Raw genomic sequence first — 15,839 nt, forward strand, 5'->3', positions numbered from 1 at the left:
TGCTTCAAACACAAGGCTGGGCTGATAGGGTAATGGCTTGCTATAGTCAAACTGCAGGCTGGGATTATTATGGCTTTAGATAAGAGCTATTAACTATTGTTAAGGTGATTGATCACTTTTATCATTTTGTTATGGAAGGGGATTCACAATCAGAGCTAATCACGGGGCATTGCAGTGCCCCTGTCTGCTTAAATGCTGAGATCTGGAGGGACAGATTGTGGGATGATTACAGAAATTGCAAGACTGTCATTTCCATATTGAGTATGGACTGGGCAAAAATCATAACAACACATGTACTGCCGAGATACCCCACGTAGGGGAAAACACTTGTGAAGTTTGCTTTCAGCCTCTGAAGAGGGAAACAAACAAGTTTGCTTACTGTTGTGTTTAGCTCTCCCAGAACACAAAGTTTCTACAGTTTTAGCACTGTGCTACTTTGCACCTCCTATGGCATATGCATGTCTGGCTTTTCTGGTACTGACTTCTGCTACTGTCTGCAAGATTTGCTGAGAATTAGGCATGGAGAGCTTGGAGAGAGGTTTTTCTGTGAACATATTTAAAACAAGGCTTAATGAAAATGCAACTCATGTGCAAAAGGATGGAGACTCAAATAAAGAAACAGATGTGACCTTAGCGTTGCATGGCAAAAGAGTGCTCACATTCAGGTGTCTCCAGAGCAGTGAGATGTTTTCCAGGAACGCAGACTTCCATTTTACCCTTGCATGTGGTTTCTGTGAAGCTTTTTGTGAGGCTTTCACTTGAATTAGAGAAGACTACATCTCATGGTCTTATTTTATTTGATGGGCAAAGAAAAATCTGTATGAACTAAAAATTGCATAGGTTCTGAGAAAAACAGGTGGATGACATCATATAAGGTCTAGGTGAATCCAGCCTGGAGATCTATTCAGAAACCAGCCCATGAGACACACTCAACAGCAGCATGTGGCTGATCCTAAATTAAGATTTGAGATGTCCAGAGTGTATCAAAAGAATTCATGTCTATGCCTTGGTTTCACTAGTGATGGATGGTACCATACACTTAGCAACCAGGAAACAGCCTTTTTAAAGGACCTTTTATTTTATTTTATTTTTTTTTTTCCTTTGGCATTCCATGAAGATCTACCTACCAAAAGAATGGATATAAACCATGAAATATTTAATGTACAGCTCCTTTTGGAAAATACATGTTCAGCTTGACCTTGCAGAAAATGTGCACATAATAGTAAACACAATAGCAACAAGAGGCACAAGACTGCATCAATACTGAACTGAATAGGAAAGTATGAATGATTCTGGCCTAGAAAGTTGGGCTTTAATTAAATTGTACAAATAATAGAAGGAGCAATAAGAATTATGCAACTAAGTAGTATTTTGTGGTACATAATATTAATAATTTGCAAGACCAGCAGTTCATAATCTATGGACTGGAGTGTCACCAAAGATCTACATTTTTTGTTGTTTGTTTGTTTGTTTATCTGTTCTTTTATTTTCTTTTATTTTCTTTTTTCTTTTTCCTTTCTGAATCACTCAATTTCAGCAGAAATCCATGTGGATGGATTATACCAAAGATTCTTATATGTGTGTTTCTTGTACTTCTTTGTCATGGATGACCACAGTCAAGAATTGAACTCTCTTGTCTTGGTTCATCTGTCACTAATCCGTAAATAGGCATGTTCACATGTATTATATGAAGGGACAGAATGACACATACACAAGATAAATTTGGAGGTGTTTTATATGGCTAACTATACCTGCCTTGGGAGATGATAATTTTACAGGGGATGGAGGAGAACCAATCTCAGCTAGTGTGCCCAGATTTCAGACTGCTGAACAAAGGGGAAAACCAACTCTAAAGTCTTTGAACGTGCATGCTAGCTAGATTAGATTTGTACTGATAGCTTTTGTTTCCGTTCTTTTCTCTCTTGCCTAGTTTAATATGCATGGCTATATATGGAGAAAATGTGTCTCTGTGCTGGCATAGCAAAGATAACCTTGAAGAGTATAAATGAATGTACGTATTGATGGAGCAATTTGTGTTTTTATTGATTTCTTGCTGTGTCTCACTGAATTCCTAGTATGTAGAATAGGCTGTAACTATTTTGTTATGAAGAATGCTACAGAACATATTTTCCCACACCAGTTCTTAAGGGACTTGGGCAATTTGTACATGAGAATATGAGAGAAAGCATATGGTATATATTGATTATAATTATTTATCACTCTAAGTAGGATTTAGGGCTCCAACTAGTGACACAAGACTTGAGATCAAAACAAAGATGGCATGTTTTCTATCTAGACAGGCAGAGCTGCCAAGATGAAAAATTGGTTTCAGTCTAATATACATGGGCACAGGAGTCTAATCTTCACATGTTATATCAGGGATCTCCTATCTGTAAATTGAGGATCCATTTTGAATTGGTGTTACAGTAACTAGTGGTATTGAACTGAGAACTTGTAGATATCTCTATAGGTAGCTTGGTTGGATTATCTTTTTCTTTTTTTCTTTTCTTTTTTTTTTTTTTTTTTTGGTCCTGGTTTGAGCAGAGAAATAAACCAAAGAAACGTGTTGAGTGTTTCAACCCTGTGCAGCCTTGCTGGGCTTCAAGAGCAGACACTGAAAGCTCCCCAGGTGCTGTTTAAGGCAGCTCTATCCCAGTTTTCAAACAGGTCTCCATTCAGTGCAAGGAGATGAAGCTGTATCCTTCTTGTCATGTTGCTCGTGAATGAGAAGAGTAGTGTGTCCATCCTCCCACACAGAAATTAGTAACACCAGAGACATCATGCTGGGAAGAATGCACTTTCATTGGGCCCAATATTTGCTTTCTGTAAGTGCCCCAGAGTGGATGCCTACGAAAGCACATGAACAACAGTGCTCATGTAGCATGGCACTTCCCTCCAGACACTGAAGGAGTTTCTAAGCTAGAAACTTCTGAGCCCTGTGCTTAATAAGCACCGATGGGATCATCCTCCACAAATTTGTCTCATCTCATCCGAGCTCATTTGTGCTTTCGGCCTTTGTAACAACCTCTGGTAATAAACATCTCAATTTAATTATACTTTGTGAGAAAAAGTGTTTCCTTTGATTGTTCTGTAGATCTGGTGCTCTTAATTGTAAATGAACATGCATGTCAATTAATTAGTTTTTTAAAAAGGAGAAAGAAAGTCACAGCTGATTGTATAGATCTGGTGCGTGAGCCTGGACACTAAATTGTGGAAGCAGACAGTGCCAAAAGCATGATCAACTAATGGCCAGGACTGACAAAACAGAATAGCAGCACTTTTCCACTGGTAATTTTACTAGATTTACAGGTTTCCAAGAAATGGAGAGAATAATTATGTGAAAACATAAAAATGTGTCAGAGCAATGATTGTGCGATGTGCATTACCAGTGAAGATGTGGATCATCACCCAGGTATTGGTGTGTGATGAATGCCTCTAAATGAAGACAACTTTAGCATATTTCCTCTTCATTCATTGTCCTTACTGAGACTTGAACTGCACAGTATTCAAAGTTTGTGTATACCAGGGATTTGTATCATCATTCACTAGTATAGTATTTTCCTCTTTGTTCTCAGCCTTTTGTTACTGTTTCCTAAATGCTACATTCTCAACAAAGAAATATGGGTCTTTATTATGAAGAGTGACAATCTAAACCTAGGCCAGCTTTTAATTCCTGCATTAATATAGAAATATGCAGATTTTACAGCAGTGACAAAAATCATGCAATTTCTATGCACAGGCAAGCTGCAAAGCTCCAGATATGTCAAGGCAGCTCACACCTGAAGGGAGTGGACAAACCCATTGACCTTTATAGTAATGTGGAGAGCAAAGCATGTTGGTACCCTCAAAGGATGGGTGCCCTTTGAACCCTGGTACCCATGGTCAAAACGCCGTTTCACAAAATGGTGCCTTAAGTCCAAATCTGTTGACCTTCAAGACACTATTTCTTCATCAAAGTGCCACTGAAGGGAGAAGAGAGGCGATGCTAGCAAGCTAGGGCCAAGAAATTCCCACAGAGCTGACTACACAGCTGTTGTCTTTAGTGACAGCCATACACAGATTTCTGTGTTGGTGGAAAATTCCAGTAGAATTTCCATCCTGTGGAAGACACATCATCTCAAAATTTCCTGTGGAAGAAGATACCCAAGTGTTTTGGTTGACATGACTCACATTTACAATTTTATTTTTAATTTAAAATTTCTAAACTAAATAACTTAAGGATAAAATCAATTTGTTCTAGACCAAATATGTTGCATCAGATGTTATAACTTTTTGAAAATGATTTATTAACTGAAACAAAATGTCATTAAAAATCTTCCTGCAAAACATTTGAGTGTTGTTATGGATTTTTTATAATGAAAAGGTTTTCTGATAAACGTTTTTAAGCACACTGTATTTAAGTTTCCATGTGCTTTTAGTGTTTTCAATGTATTTTTATAATTTCAGAAGTAAATAAATAAGGAACAATAAAAGCAAAAAAACCCATCTCTGGGTCTGAGAACATTTAGTAATAATGTGCAGCGCAACCTCAGGAAGTATTATTGAAATGGCTTGTACACTCCTGCTGATTTGCACTGAAGAGTAATCACTTTTGTAAGCTACCAGCCTTATTTTATACAATACTCGTATGTTACTGCGCTTTCATTAATATGCTGACCACAGTGTAAAAAAAAAAAAACAACCCTCTAGAAGAGCACAGGAAAGGAAAGCTGATTTAGAGGAAAAACACAAGGCTGCAATGGAACTGAACAAGGAAAGATATTTCCCCAACTCCTCTCCTTCCTGTTGTTCCCGCGAGGACCATCTGAGTGATGGCATCTCCATGGCACCTCCTAGTACATGTCCATCTGGAGCCCAAGAGGACAAAACACATAGGTGCCTTGCAGTCTTACCTCCGACATGGAGCTCCTCTTAGCCAGGATTTGGCTAAATCCTGCTGGGGAAGTTTCACATCTCATGGACCATTTATGCCATTTGGTTTGTATAAGAGTTCTCCATTTTCATATAACTCTCTCTGGAAGAAAGAGAGTGGTTTGGTGACAAAGGAGCACTCAAAATATATCCACATTACCAAGGCAGAAATATAAAGCAGCAATTTGTGGATCTTGAGGGCACTATGCAGACTATTAAACTAATGGAACAGCTGTTCATGACAGAGGGGCATGGGTTTCAGGGCTTTGGGAAATTCTTGTAATTACTTACTGGGTTTAGTAGCATTGTTGCAGATGTTGGAAACTCGGCTGCTAGCTGTGCAGCAACTAAATGTAATAAAATCTTTTCACAAAAGCAACTAAAGATTAGAGGGGAAAGCATTATCCCACAGGATGACACCAAAGCCATTTAATGACCACCCAGAAATGATGCCATCTCCTTCCAGACTGCAAGAGGACTGTTGGCTAATATGTCCATTTCAGGGTCTTTTACGCTGCTAAGAACATGCATCTATTCCTCAAAGAGTTGGAGTGGAGATAATTGTTTCTCTTTGGGAGTTTCATGGCCTCAGAGCATGAAAACCAGTCAGAGCGCCTGCTAGCTCTTCAGCAATGGTCTGCAGTTGGAGCAACAATGTAAGTAAGATGTCTGGGATGACAGCCCCCTTATTAAGTTTAAACCCACAGCTCTTGTCTAGCAAGGCTGTCGTGTGGCTGGTGCGTACAAGATTGTGTGGCTGTTGTCTACAAACCCTTGTGTCTCTGACAATGGTGTAAAAAGCATTATGAACTGCTCTGTGGGCCTGATTGTGGAAATGACCAGAGCCTAGCAGACAGCAGATCTTTGGGATGTAGGAAGTTTCTAGATTTTGGTTGTACTTAGAGGGGAGGTCAACATATGCTGAACTGGAGCTTCCCCAAGAGAACTTAATTTCACTAGAGTAGCCAGTTACTGAGAGGGATTTCTTTGGATTATAGCAGCCTTTTTGTATTTAAGACCATATTTGGTCATAATAATATATTTGGAATGACTTGAGAAAACCAAGACCGACCTCAAAGTATTCTTTTGATTATCAGTTTTTCAAAGCAAGTGTTAAATTGAATAGAGGAAGTGAAGGGTTTGTGGCTTTTGAGCTTCTAGTAGCTGCCACAATGTCTCTTTGAGAGAGGCTGGTCACTCTGTTTTGTATCCTGAATACTACTGAGATCCTGTGGCCCCATCTGGCAGGGACTACATGACACCAGGCACCGGGCTCTTGTTTAAGGGATTTGTGACTTGGGCCCAGGTGACAGTCACAACAGAAACTGCACAAAATCTTCACTTATTTCTACATAGGTATCTAAAGTAACTCCTTTCTGTTATGAAATACTTGTTTTTCAGTATCTCTGGTCAGAATCCCATCAGTCTAGATCTTGTATGAATAAACAGCAGGTTGTGATTTCCTTTTTCTTTCTTTCTTTCTTTTCTTTCTTTCTTTCTTTCTTTCTTTCTTTCTTCCTTCTTCCTTCCTTCCTTCCTTCCTTCCTTCCTTCCTTCCTTCCTTCCTTCCTTCCTTCCTTCCTTCCTTCCTTCCTTCCTTCCTTCCTTCCTTCCTTCCTTCCTTCCTTCCTTCCTTCCTTCCTTCCTTCCTTCCTTCCTTCCTTCCTTTCTTTCTTTCTTTCTTTCTTTCTTTCTTTCTTTCTTTCTTTCTTTCTTTCTTTCTTTCTTTCTTTTTCTTTCTTTCTTTCTTTCTTTCTTTCTTTCTTTCTTTCTTTCTTTCTTTCTTTCTTTCTTTCTTTCTTTCTTTCTTTCTTTCTTTCTTTCTTTCTTTCTTTCTTTCTTTCTTTCTTTCTTTCTTTCTTTTTCTTTCTTTCTTTCTTTCTTTCTTTCTTTCTCTTCCTTCCTTCCTTCCTTCCTTCCTTCCTTCCTTCCTTCCTTCCTTCCTTCCTTCCTTCCTTCCTTCCTTCCTTTCTTTCTTTCTTTCTTTCTTTCTTTCTTTCTTTCTTTCTTTCTTTCTTTCTTTCTTTCTTTCTTTCTTTCTTTCTCTTTCTTTCTTTCTTTCTTTCTTTCTTTCTTTCTTTCTTTCTTTCTTTCTTTCTTTCTTTCTTTCTTTCTTTCTTTCTTTCTTTCTTTCTTTCTTTCTTTCTTTCTTTCTTTCTTTCTTTCTTTCTCTTTCTTTCTTTCTTTCTTTCTTTCTTTCTTTCTTTCTTTCTTTCTTTTTCTTTCTTTCTTTCTTTCTTTCTTTCTTTCTCTTCCTTCCTTCCTTCCCTTCCTTCCTTCCTTCCTTCCTTCCTTCCTTCCTTCCTTCCTTCCTTCCTTCCTTCCTTCCTTCCTTCCTTCCTTCCTTCCTTCCTTCCTTCCCTCCTTCCTTCCTCCCTTCCTTCTTCCCTTCCTCCCTTCCTTTCCTTCTTTTTATTTTTTAGTGACAACAGACAACTTTTTACAAAAATGAACACATTTGAAGCAAGTGCACAAATGAGTGTAGATAATGCAGAAAATTAAGTACTGAAGGACTGTATCTATATTGATTCTGTGGTTGTTAGTTTTTTATTATAATAATTATATGGTAAGAAAATGCTAAGCTAATAGTACCAAATACCAAAGAAAAAGAAAAAAAAAAAGTCAATACTTATTATATTCAGCCTAAGAATGGTCAGATAGATATGAGCACTTTTTGACACATTTGCCAATATTTCCTTCCCCCTTCCTGTTAGCAACTGTCTGGCAAAACCTGATGAGTGGACATAAAGGGACAAATCTATCTAGTGTCTAACTTCAGAAGAATTGCTCGAGGGACGTATTCAGTCCATTACAGTGATCAGGGAACACAAGTTGATTGGAATGTTGCTGGTGTTATATGGCTGTGTTTAAAGCTGGAAAAATTACGTGTAGCACATATTGATTGCCCCCCAAAATGTACACGCAGTAGCTCACACTGTATTTTCAGGAATTTGATTGCCTTTTAAAGGTAAGCTGATTGAACATATGTTTTATTCTTTTTATTTATTTATGGATTTATAGTTTGAGGATAGTTTCTGGGTGGTGGTGGTGAGAAAGTTGTTTTGTTTGGGCCTGTTCTGGGATGTAGCCTTTTTAATGAGAAAGACAGACTCTGTAGGTGTTTAATTAACCTAAAATAAAAGTTGGAAGCTGCTGTCATTACAAAGTTCAGGAAGATTTCTTCAGGCTGCATCTTTACTTGAGAAACTCCAGTAGATCTATTTTGGTGACACTGCAAAGACCAAACCTGGCAAAGATCTATTTTGGAAAAAAATATATTTATTTACATATGAACTTCCTAAGGTTTATGAATGTTCATACTTCTAAAGTTGGCTCTCTGGAGGGTCAAGGAGCCAGAGCAGGAGCCAGCCAGTTGCTCTGTAGTTGCTCTGTGGTTTGTCCAAAGAGGTCCTGGTTGTGACCAGGCCACTAAAGTGCTACAGCAGTGAGGAGAATTGCCCTGTTCCTTGCTCAGACCCACTTTCCTTTTTTAAAATTAGCTCCTCCAGACAACAGCTAAATGTGTTTGAACGGACTGACATACCAAAATCTGCCAAAAGTAAGCTAGAATTTGTAAAGTAGGAAATATTGTTACATCTGAGAGGATGTATCTTCATGCCATTTAAAAGCACAGTCTGAGTGATCTGCAGCTTGGCTTTGAAGGTTGTTCTGCTGAGGAGTGGTGGTGATTTGTGACCCTGGGCTACATAGGACACTTTCACGTGTCCTGCACTTCAGAATGCCAAAGAAATTGGAAAGTCAGAAGTGGCCACAGAACCAGAGCATTCATCTTCATGCATAGTTTTCCTGAAGAGGTAAGAGGTAGATAACTCTACTGATAATATAACCAGATGCCCAAAATGCATTTGTACTTAGGCAATCTGTGTTGTATTATGTTCCTGAGAAATGAGAATGTCACAGGAAAATGTCTTTGGCAAGAAAAACATATTAAAAATAATAATTTACTTCCAAGATAAATGATGCTGGATTATATCTGGATGGATTATGTTAGCACTCACTTTTGGGGAGGGTGCTCAGGATTTGCACTGAAGGCCCACCATCACCTGGCTACCAGCAATGAGTTTCATTCTTTCTTCTGAAATCTCTCCCAAGTGCAGCATCAGGAGAAAGCCCAGTACACAGAAGCACATTTGGACTCTACTAGGGCAGTGTTTTTTCCCCAGTCCCCCTCCTGCCATGGGATACCACCTGACAATGCCTGGGCAGTACGTGTAACTTCCCTGTCACCCCAAACTCACCTGGCATTTCAACTTGCACACATCGCAGGCAGCAGCATCCTTTTGTTCATAAGGAGCTCCTGCAGCCCGAGCAGGGATGAACACAAATTGGTGCACGTGGGGAGTGCAATTCCAGGCATTCACGATTTACTGAAGGGGCAATTATTTTGGCCTGTCCAAAACCCAAAGCACCTCTAGAGGGCACTGTCAGACTCCTTTTGGAGCCAGTTTGCCTCTGTCGTGTTGCAGTGGCCGAGCAAGATCGCTTTTCCTTTTCAGCTAATCAGGTAAAGCATCTGGTGCAGGCATTTTAAGGCACCGATTTTAACAGAACCAAAATGTGCATACGCAGCCTATCCGTACCCAGACCACGCTTACTAATGAAACCTACTGGCACCAGCATCCGACTTTACATAAAAAAGCAGTAAGATGTATAGGGAAAATAATAATAATAATAATAATAATAATAATAATAATAATAATATATATATATATATATATATATAAATATAAATATACATATAAATATATATATATATTTCATTAAGGACTGTAGTTTTGATTAATGAACAAAGCTCTTGAAATATTTGGAGGATTACTGCTGCAAAGACCATACACAGGGAAATGGGGCACAGACATATTTCCATAAACACTTCATTTCAATAAATAACCCAGAGCAAAAAAGAAGGAAAGGTGGTCATTTTGGACAAACATATATAATTTATACTTTCTAATTCCAAAGTTTTTCCTTGTACTAATATCTTTGGGGTCGATCTTACTGGAAAGTTTTCCAGCCTTTCATCTGGCAGTGTATGGAGTTGAGCTCAAATAAATATGGATGCCCCTGTCCTGATGGTGAATTCAAAGCCTGTCAAGGTCGTAATGAGGCTGTCTGAAAATAAAGGAATATCAAGAAAAAGTCCACAGCTTTAATTTATTCAGACTGCAAACAATGCAGCAAACCCCTGTGAATGTTTGGGATGTGTCATTGTTTCCCTGAATCTGCCAGTTATGGCTTTTCAGGGCACAGCTCCGATTTGTTTGCACACGCTGGCAGGGGAGACGGCTCGTGCTGACGAGCGGCAGGCACAGGCTGCTCCAGCAGATTCCAGGGATTTGCTCTCGCTGTTTATTCCAAAAATAAGCACATCTTCCCCTAATAAAAGTTGTATGCAAATATGGCTCAGTCATTTCTACACAAGTTTCTAATTCATTCATTTAAAGATGTTAATTTTGTAGTGTATGCAAATTTGCATATGTAATTCAGCAAAGGCAGGAGCAATCTCTTATTCTCATCACTTCTGACATTTTAATCAATGATTTATGTCTTATTCTTACAGTTATTAGCCCTCTCTCAGAATGCTAAAGCAGATTATTATGCATTGATATTTCCATACATATATAAAACTCATTAAGACTCTCTGATAGAGGGATGGCCAAAGTGCAGGAACGGGGGGCAGGCATTTGGAGGCTTGTGCTTTACCTTCTCTCTGGGCTGGTTGCACTTGTTTGATAAACAACTTCCCTGTGTCACCGTTGTTCCAGCTGTACAATAGAGATAGCATTGCCCGAACTCAGGGGTGAGGCTAATTGGAGTTTTTAAAGCTTTTTGAGCTCCTTAGCTGCAAGCCACTGTGTAAATATTCTTCTGGTCACAAAGAAAATTAATGAGGTGCAGCCCTACGTAACAGAGATATCATCCGTTATTTCTATTTCTCACCTGCTCTTAAAGGTGGCTGCGGAAATGGCATCCTCTTTTTTGAAAGACTGCCATTTGTAGGTATTCATCATCACATACCTGCTGGCTTTTTGACAAAATACGGCTTTTACTGCTGTTTCCTTCCTCTAACTCCATTGGCTTTTCAGATCTGAAGGAGCGAACTGCATTTTATTACCTCCTAGGCACCATGAACAGAATAATTTATCTACTCTCAGTGCCAGGTGGTTGCTCCTCTGTGAGTCCTTGGAGGGTGGTTGAGCTACACGGATGATTGGGAAAGGCTGGACTGTAAGGCAGAAGTATTGAGGAGTAATTTTTAAGGCCTAATTTAACCTACAAGACCTTCATAGCTGGGATGACTGTGTGAATAGAAAGACAAGAGCTTGGATCACAGATCCCATTTTGAGTCTGAACCTATTTAAAATAGTTATCTGTGATGACAGAAAACAATAAGAGATTTCTTCAAAAGTATAACTTCAACTTAAAGAGTGTAGTGATAGGACAAGGGGTAATGGGTTTAAACTAAAATAATATAGATTTAGATTAGATACAAAGAAGAAATTCTTCACTATGAGGGTGGTGAGGCACAGGTTGCCCAGAGAAGCTGTGGATGCCCCATCCCTGGAGGTGTTCAAGGCCAGGTTGGATGGGGCACTGGGCAACATGGTCTGGGGGGTTGGAACTGGATTAGTCTTTAAGGTCCCTTCCACCCCAAGCCATTCTGTGATGCTATGAGTCTGCAAATCTGGCTCTGTAATTTGCTCTGAGCTACAGCTTTGTTCATGAGAGTTTTGGAAATATGTTTATTTTCATATATGCAATAAAGTCAGCTCTGTGGAATCCAGTTTTAATCTCCAGAAGTGTAAATCCGTTGATAGTACTTATGAGAATCAAAATCCCAAACGTATTTACACTTGGAAATGGAAACAATAAACATACACTTTGTGCATGGAGGTGTGCGTTTGTTAACCAGCACACCATGTTCTCAGAGAATGCACACATGTAAGAAAACTGTTGTTTATTCAGCACAGATGTTGTCACAGCCACCGTGCACCCTACAAAAAGAAAATTTCTGGAGGACATCTGAAGTCTCAATTTAAACTCTTTCAATGGAATAATGTATGAATTGCCCATATGCATACTCCATTCTACATCCTTTGTTTGAGTAAATCCATGTGACTGCAGTTACTGACACAGCTGACTAGTTGTTCTGAAGTAAGGATGACAGCCATGAGAGACTGAGAATATACAACTGAGTATTTTCATTGTAGGAAAGTCTAGCCCGACATCTAACTCTTCTCAAGTATTTTTATGGGTCATATGGCCATCAAATACACTCAGTTTTGATGCCATGATATCAAGCCTAGGATAATGGGGATAAGTAGGACAAACAACTTGCATTATGAGTTTCTTTCTAAGAACAATGTGTAACTATAGTGATACTTACAAAAATAAGTATTTTTGACATTCCTGGAATGCTAAAGGTCCTAAAGAGAGATATATGCACAACTGTCAAGAAGTGTCATAATATTTTGCCAATTTCACTTTTAAAACAATTAGTCGGGACTCTCCTAAGCAAACTATTGTAAGAAAAGCCTCATTCTACAACTCCAAGGCTAGAAATGCAACTGGAAAAAAAAAAAAAAGTCTAAAAAAGAACTTGATTCCAGGTGTTGGAGCTCTAAGAAAGCCTCTCTCCTCCTCTGTTTCTGCCCAGGTAGGAAAAAGCACGAGTATTTCAACCAGAAAATACACCACTGCCCCCTTCTAACTCCCCAAAAAATCTTCCATAAAGCTGTTACCCCACCAGAGGAATCTTCCCCAACACTTCTCAGGGTTTCTCCAGTCTGCAATTAAATAGACAGATTTGAAGATCTGAAAGACAGAGCTGCAGATCTGAATTAATAATAACCATAGCAAATATAAACCTAAAGGAAAAGGAGGGATGGATATGGTCTGAAGAGAATACAACAAAGGACTGACTGGAATACTAACACACTGGTTGCAAAGAAACAGTTTTTCTCTCTGCTATGACGAGGCAGACTCACAGCTGGATCCCCACAGAGGAAAAGGCACAGGCAGTGTAGTGCAAGCCACCAGTAGTTAGCGTTGTTCTTATCTTTGTTTTAGAGCATCCACCATCATGTGGACACCTTCAAACATGCTCCAGGCCAGAGGCAAGATTGCACCAAGATGAACAACGTTAGTGTGTTACCAGAACTGTGGTGTGGTTCCACTGGTCTCCACCATCCCACAGGAGGGTGAAGACCCTGACACATGCCCTTTTGGCTCATTAAGTACCTTATGAGAAGAAGACTTTGTTAGTGGAAGTCAGGAGTCTAAGGATGAATGGAGCCATACCTGAGCATGGACAGCAAGACAGAGTGTGGACCTCAGCTGAGTCCTTGGTTCCTACACTGCAGCTTTTCTTCTACTCTTCTCTTCTATTCTTCACTTGTCTCTCTTCTTCTCAGCTGTGGTTTGGCTATTAATCTAACATAAGTCACAGCACTCTCACTTCAGGGTCTGCTTCTCTGGTGCCAGAAAGGTCCAGCAGAGCAAACACCAAACTTCCTTTCAATGGAAAAACAGCATAAAGAAAGAGAATTGGACTATTAAGAATGAATTACAAAGTGATTTCTGCTTCTGTATCAGATGCCATCAAAATAGACACATCTTCAGCCAGGTACCCATGTTTTGAGCTTTTAATTGCACAATATGTGGTGTCACTGGACATCACACATTGAGCATCAGGTTTTGTGTGGCTGCAGAGCTTGTCCAACAGTGTACAAACTTCTTCAGCCATTCAAACATTTCATGAAAGCTGCATTTTCAGAAGGTTTGATATGTTTGCCAGCATCTCCACAGGTCCTAGCAATTTAAGTGCTACTCATTCATTTAACTTCAGGGTTTTTCCTGTGTGGTTTTAAAAGTAATTTGGCCAGAGGTAAGAGCTGCAGGCCCCATGGTCTGTAGTCAGCATTTGCTTCACATAAATCATAGCTTGCTTTAGGTTACATTCTTTTTTGAATGGAAAGTTAATTTATTTAGTTATGTTAGTCTGAGAGCAGCAGATTGGGCCATATTGTCACTAGTAACAAAAGGAAACTTAAAGGTTGCTTGAAACTTCAGCAATCAATCAAATAGCTTCATCCAGGCACAACTCTAAAGGTAGATTCCTGATAAGTTAAGCCAAGTTTCACCTTTCATGAGTTGTCAGTTCATACATCACCCTTAATGTGAAAAGGGCCTCATTCCCATAACCTTAGCATCATTTTTTTTTTTTTTTTTTTTTTTTTTTTTTTTTTTTTTTTTTTGTGGTGTTTTAGTCTTAAAAACAACATCTGTGCACAAGATAGTCTTGGAAATTTTATACCAGCAACTAATATTTTACTAAATCAAACCTTAAGGATAGTTCTCCTTGAGTTTATTTTGTAATTGTACTACTCATTCACTGATTTGATTACCTTTCAAGTCAAACCTTACTATTACATCCAAACAAAATTATCAATCATGTTTCCAGATTCTAACAGTAAGATGAAATAAGTTGAATTATTCAGTAGAATTGCTTATGGGCAAGTGACTTAGTAGCCTCTGTCATTATTATGTCTCAGAATAACATAACATATTTTTATTAAAAATCACTTTTTCATTTATTAATTATCTCCTTTTAAAACTTAAATGCTGAACTTCACAGATTGTAAAGTAATTCTAAGGAAAAATACAATGGTCTCATTTATGGTTGACATGAGGATGTTCCCTCTGCTCCACAGCAGGCGTTACTAAAACCCTGCCGGTGACCACCACCATGTACATTTTCAGTGGACTCCCTGTCCAGGTGTCCCAGAGCTTTCTTCCTTTATGTTAACATGGAATTAATCTTGTCAAAAAGAGCTATCTCTAATACATACTACTGGATATGGATCCAGATATCTTGATCCTCTCCTTAAATTGTCTTTGCTGAAGAATTAAAATTCAAGAAAAGAAGTCTCTGTGCACCAAACTTGGTTATCTTCAGAAATGAAGTACCACCATGGTACCTCCTGATTACCTCCTGATTTCCTTCTCCTTTTTTCTTTTCTTTTCTTTTCTTTTCTTTTCTTTTCTTTTCTTTTCTTTTCTTTTCTTTTCTTTTCTTTTCTTTTCTTTTCTTTTCTTTTCTTTTCTTTTCTTTTCTTTTCTTTTCTTTTCTTTTCTTTTCTTTCTTTCCTTTCCTTTCCTTTCCTTTCCTTTCCTTTCCTTCCCTTCCCTTCCCTTCCCTTCCCTTCCCTTCCCTTCCCTTCCCTTCCCTTCCCTTCCCTTCCCTTCCCTTCCCTTCCCCTTCCCTTCCCTTCCCTTCCCTTCCCTTCCCTTCCCTTCCCTTCCCTTCCCTTCCCTTCCCTTCCCTTCCCTTCCCTTCCCTTCCCTTCCCTTCCCTTCCCTTCCCTTCCCTTCCCTTCCCTTCCCTTCCCTTCCCTTCCCTTCCCTTCCTTCCCTTCCCTTCCCTTCCCTTCCCTTCCCTTCCCTTCCCTTCCCTTCCCTTCCCTTCCCTTCCCTTCCCTTCCCTTCCCTTCCCTTCCCTTCCCTTCCCTTCCCTTCCCTTCCCTTCCCTTCCCTTCCTTCCCTTCCCTTCCCTTCCCTTCCCTTCCCTTCCCTTCCCTTCCCTTCCCTTCCCTTCCCTTCCCTTCCCTTCCCTTCCCTTCCCTTCCCTTCCCTTCCCTTCCCTTCCCTTCCCTTCCCTTCCCTTCCCTTCCCTTCCCTTCCCTTCCCTTCCCTTCCCTTCCTTCCCTTCCCTTCCCTTCCCTTCCTTCCCTTCCCTTCCCTTCCTTCCCTTCCCTTCCCTTCCCTTCCCTTCCCTTCCCTTCCCTTCCCTTCCCTTCCCTTCCCTTCCCTTCCCTTCCCTTCCCTTCCCTTCCCTTCCCTTCCCTTCCCTTCCCTTCCCTTCCCTTCTCTTTTCTTTTCTTTTCTTTTCTTTTCTTTTCTTTTCTTTT

Source organism: Aythya ferina (assembly GCF_964211825.1).
Source record: "Aythya ferina genome assembly, chromosome: 4".
NCBI lineage: Eukaryota > Metazoa > Chordata > Aves > Anseriformes > Anatidae > Aythya > Aythya ferina.